This window comes from Elephantulus edwardii, unplaced genomic scaffold (assembly GCF_000299155.1).
Source record: "Elephantulus edwardii isolate Elephantulus edwardi_28Jun2011 unplaced genomic scaffold, EleEdw1.0 scaffold00012, whole genome shotgun sequence".
NCBI classification, from domain to species: Eukaryota; Metazoa; Chordata; class Mammalia; order Macroscelidea; family Macroscelididae; genus Elephantulus; species Elephantulus edwardii.
The window spans coordinates 830,948-836,748 of record NW_006399762.1 but is presented as its reverse complement, the minus strand read 5'-3'; positions in this window follow the sequence as shown (position 1 = coordinate 836,748).

Genomic DNA, 5,801 nt, shown 5'->3' with positions numbered 1-5,801 from the left:
GTTTAAAAACACTTCAAAATTTTTGCATAGTTTTAAGCATTCGTGTTATCTTTATCGAGTTTAATTTAAAAATATACATCATTTATTAAAAAATAACAATTTTTAATAATCTTAAATACTAATAGCACTGTATGTACTTTCCTTATTTCCATCAATATACAATACTCTAGGATTCAGGATCCCTACTAGTATTTTGCATAGTGCATTTGAGGTACTAAGTGAATGGTTGGTGGTTTGAATCCAAAAATTACTCCAAGGGAGAAAGATGTTCACTCTCTTTCTAAAAAGATTTAGAGGTTTGAAAACCCTAAAAGAAAGTAGCGATGTTTAAGAATTGACTCAGTACCAGTAAGTTTTGGTTTAAAATTGAAAAAAAAAAAACCCCACCCCAAAAAACTCCCACTAAACCTCCATTTATGTAGAGAAACTCAAGCTAGAAAATGAACAGCAGCAAAGCTGGAAATTTGGGTGAACTTAATATTTAAAAAATGCTTATAGATGCTCAAAGTCTGTTCCTGAATGCCAAAGGTGGCTCTTTGAGACATAACCCAACCATGAAACTTCAGAACACTTAAATATCAAACTGCTGGAATACATCTGTCCATATTGCAATCTTCTCCATTGTTTCTCAAGATTGTCTTTCACCACTCATTATTTGGTTTTGAAAAAATGCCGTTTCTTATATCCTTTTTTAAAAGACAAGTTGTTAATTGACTGGCAAGGTAGTTGGCCTAGGCTAGAGCTCTGTTATTGAATTCCTATAGTGGGAGCAAAAACAAAAGTACTAATGGATACCCATGTTATGCCTACAATTAACAGAGTAAACATCTTAATAGGCATAGAAGACACAAACAGATGTTCTAATTGCATGTCTGTGAGAAACTGATGTTTACTAGCTCCACTCTGGCTTGGCCTCTGAGACCTCAGGAAGTTTCTAGCCCAGTGGGGATTTCAGTGATTTATTGATTTCAGTGCAATGAATATTTCAGAAACGATCAGTGTTTTAAGATGTTTTAAATCAGTGTTTTAAAGACATCCTTAAAAGGGTTAGCACTAACAAATGCTTGAAGAGAGTGCCTAGCCTACTTTAGCTAAGGAACAACCGCCAAATTCATCACATTCTTGCTTAAATGGCAGTATATAGGCAGATTTCATGAAAGAACATGTGTTGTTGTTGTTGATTGCTTTCAAGTTGAAAACGACTCATAGCGACCCTATGAACAGTCTGAAGCCTTTCTATAACTATAGACATTTATCAAAGTTCATAGAGTTTCTAGAGGTATGTTGCTTAGGAACAAGAGGACATAGAAATAAAATACTTTTTATTTATTATTCTTGAGTTGGGAATAAAAAGTATATAGAATCACAACAAACTCTGGTTGAAGAACTAAATATTGAGTTGTTGCTGTCATGTACCATCAAGTCAGAACTGAATCATAGCTAAACCTTAGAGAGTTTCCAAAGGCAGTAAAATTCAAGGGAGGATAATGTCCATCTTTTTCCAGCAGAAATTCTGGTAGATTCAAACCACATACTTTGGACTGGTAACACAACTCCTTAAAGCAAGCCACTAGAGCTCTTAAGACATTAAATCTTGCTTAGAACAGTGAAGATAGGCTTGGAAATGAAGTTGAAGACATTCAGAAGTAAATAAAGTAATCAAAATCTGAAATTGGAAAATTTGCTAAATACTTAAACACTTTAGAAGCTAGGTTCATTTGTTACTCCATTAATTCATTAATCACTCACAGAATAGGCTGAACAGTTTCATACGCATCCTTCCCTTGGAGTCATGTCTTGCTGTCTTTACTAAGTTCACACACCTGAGGAACCTGAGGAGCATGGGTTGGGGATCCACATCTTTGGGCTTGGTAGAATCTATACCGATGTGCAAACTTTTCCAGCTGTTTTTCCCTTTCCATGTTTCCTTTGCAGAGTGAAAAACAGAAGTAAACTATTTAGTTACACCAATACATTGGTAAGTAAAATCATTTGTGTCAAGGATGAAATTTTCTGTAAATATTTGCTACACACATACTAACAAGAGGGAAGAAATCCATTTAGATGCTAGGGAAATCATTGTTTGTTTTTATGCACAGCTATGTTGGAACTCACTAATACCTGAACATCCAGGGAGTTTTCAGAGGCAGTTACTGCATTGGAGGCTATTGCTCTTTTTTTTTTTTTAGCAGAGCAGCTGATGGATCCCAACTACTTGTCTTTGTGTTTACAGTGCAGTAGAGGCCATTTGAAAACCTTCATGTTTCAAGTTTTAATCATTTAAAAAAAATCAAAAGAGTAACAATGAATGAATAAAATTCTAACTTCTCTGTAAATGTTTGTTTAAATCAATTAAAATACAATTTAAAAAAAATAAAATAATTCAGAATAGAGGGAAAAATCAGAAAAAAACCCCCCATTGTTCATTATGTTTTGAAATAATAGTGGATCTAGCTCAGAATAATGTGGCTTATGAAGCTCAGATATTGACCAAGGCTACTTAAACCAAGGCTACTTTAACCACGTTATTACAAACACTGCTAATAATAGATTGAGCTCCTTTCCCTTCTTCCCCAGGTTTCCTTCCTCATTTTAATGGTTGAGCATAGTTTGAATAATGACATTTTTTCCTAATATTAAAAAATGACTTGATATTCTCCTAAAATCCATAATCTATAGTGACAGTGTTGAAATAAAATTTAAAAAAATCTCCAAGTTGTCGAAAATACAGTCCATTTGTAAAGGACGGAAGTTCTTGTTTTAGGTCAATTTAATGCATTGAGTTTGAACTTTCACTTAGAAGATTTTGGGGTTTTTGTTCTCAATTTGTATTTGGAAATTACAAAAGCAATCTTTGTGATTGTCATGTTCATCGAGTTGCCTGAGACTCATAGTGACCTGTTCTATCCAGAGCCATGAACTCCATCTGCTCCAAGGTCTTCCTCTCTTGTGCTATCCTTCCATCCTTCCAAGCATGCTGTCCTTCTTCAAGGAAACATGCCCAAACTATGGAGACAAAGTTTTATCATCTTTGTCTCCAAGGAGCATTCTCACTGACCTTTCTCCAAGATATATCTGTGTGCTCTTTTGGAAGTCTCTGAGATATTCAATATTCTTCTCCAACACTGAAAGACACCATTTTTAGTTCTGTCATATTTATTCACTGACCAGCTCTCAGATGTGTAGCAAGTGATTGAAAAAAAAAACAATTGAAAATAAATATGTACCCTGAATAGGGCACAGCTTAGTCTTCTAATTGACATAATTGCTCTTCAATATTTTGGCATGGTCCCTAACAGCAGACTTGTCCAGTGCAATACATATCCTGTCCTCCTGACTGCTTCTAGCAAAGGTATTGCTTGTTGATTTACACAAGAGGAAATAATTGACTACTTCAATCCTTTCTACATCAATAATAATGCCCTTTGTTTTTGGTGTTGAGATCTAATATATACTAAAGGATGTTGCTCTTTTGTAATATTTTACTTCATATTGTTTGCTTACAAAGTTTGTATATATTGTGTTTCACACTCTCCTTCATTTATACTGTTTTATACAATCATTCCCACACATTCTTCTTTTTTTTTAATTTTATACTGATTTATCTACAAAGTTCATGTACACTTTTTCACACTGGATCTTTCGCATTTGCTTCACCAATCTCTGCCTCCACCCATCAAATTGTGCAACTCTATGACAAACCACCCCCATTCCCACCCATCTTCAACCCTCTTCTCTCTCCCTCCCCAAACTTAGATCTTCATACTTATTCTACAATAATGGTCTCACACAATATTTGTCCTAATGGAACTGAGTTATTTCATTTAGCATAATGCTCTCTAGTCCCTCTCTGGTTAGGGACTAATTTACATAATCATTATTCCTGCATGCTGCATAGTATTGCATCATGTGAATATACCATAATTTCTCAATCCATTTGACTGTGGTTGTACATTTGGGCTGTTCCCATGTTCTTGTGATGGCGAACAACACTGCTATGAACATTGGTGTAACAAGTCTCTTGAGTCTCAGTTCTCATTTTATTGGGGCATATTCTGAGCAGTGGCATAGCTGGGTCATATGGAATTTCTGTGTTCAGTTTTTTTAGGAAGTGCCAAAGTGCCTTCCAGAATGGTTGTACTGTCTTATAATCCCACCAACAATTATAAGAGTTTCTGTCTTGCCACATCCTTTCCAACATTCATTACTTGCTGTCCTGTTAAATTTTGTCTGCTACTGGGTTAGATGGTATCACATAGTGGTTTTGATTTGCATCTCTCTTATTGTCACTGATTTTGAGCATTTCTTCATGTGTCTGTTGGCCATTCAAATATCTTCCTCTGTGAAAAGTCTTTTCATGTCTTTTGCCCATTTTGTATTTGTGTGATCAGTCTTTTTCTTGTGGAGGACCTGTAAGATTCAACCCTTGACTGAAATGGTATTGCCAAATGATTTTTCCCAGCAAGTAGGTTTTCTTTTCACTCTGTTGGAAAACAAATTCATGATCATAGAGATTTAATCTTTAGAAGATCCAATTCATCAATTTTATTCTTTCCAGACTGAGGATTTCTGGCTGTATTTGCCAATCTGTTTATACCATAGACTAGACCATCTAAGCTTGATCCCAGTTTGTATCTGATGAACTTTTTGGTGTTAGGTTTTATTTCACTGTCTCTGATACATCTTTATTTGATTTTTTTGTTGTGTGTGGTGTGAGATGTGAATCCTCTTTCAGCCTTTTGCAGGTAGACTTAGCAACAATCTGCATTACGCAGATGACAAAATCCCACTTGCTGAAACTGAGGAGAAACTGAAGGGCTTGCTGCAGAAGTCAAAGACTGCCGTATTCAAGATAGATTGAAGTTTAAGATCAAGAAAACAAAGATTCTTTCCCCTGCACCAGTTGGCAGCATCATGATATATAGTGAAGAGATTGAGATTATTAACTTCTTCAGTTTGCATTTCTCCACAATCAACACTATTGGTACCAGCAGTCAGGATATTAAAAGACAAATTACATTGGTAAAGTGCAAAGTTGTCAGAGACCTGTCCAAATTACTGAAGAGCAACAATATCACTATGGAGACTAAGGTGCACATACTCCAGGCCATGGTATTTGCAATTGTTTACTATACATCAGAGAGCCAGACAATGACTGGAGATGACAGAAGAATTGATGTCTTTGAGCTGGGTACTGGAAAAGAGTGTTGAATATATTATGCACTGCTAGGAGAACAAACCAATTCAACCTAAAGAGGGTGAGACCAGGCTGCTCCTTGGAGGTAAGGATTCTGAAGTTTTGTCTGACATACATTGGACATGTAGCAAGGAGGGACCAGTCCTTGGAGAGGGACGTCATGCTTGGGAGGGTGGCTGGATAACAAAAGAGAGGAAGACCCTCAATGAGATGGATTGATTTAGTGACTTGGGTAGTGGGGGTGGGTATGTCAGAGACAATAAGTTTGGTACAGGATAGCACAGGGTTTAGGGCTTTGCATATAGGGTCTCTATGAGTCACAGGCAACTTGACAGCACAAAACAACACCATAGTTGCTTGCAGAAATGCTCTGTAGCTTTTTTGTACAAGTCTTTTGCCTCTCTAGTTAGGTTCACTACCAAGTATCTTAGTCTGTGGTTTGGTATTGTAAATGGTACTGTTTTCTTGGATTCCTTTTCTGAGTTCTCCTTGTTATTATAGAGGAATCTCACTAATTTTTGAATAATAATATTATATCCTGTCACTCTACTAATTGACCTACTTGCTCTACCAGTTTTTGCTGCTGCTGTTGTTGTTGTTGAGT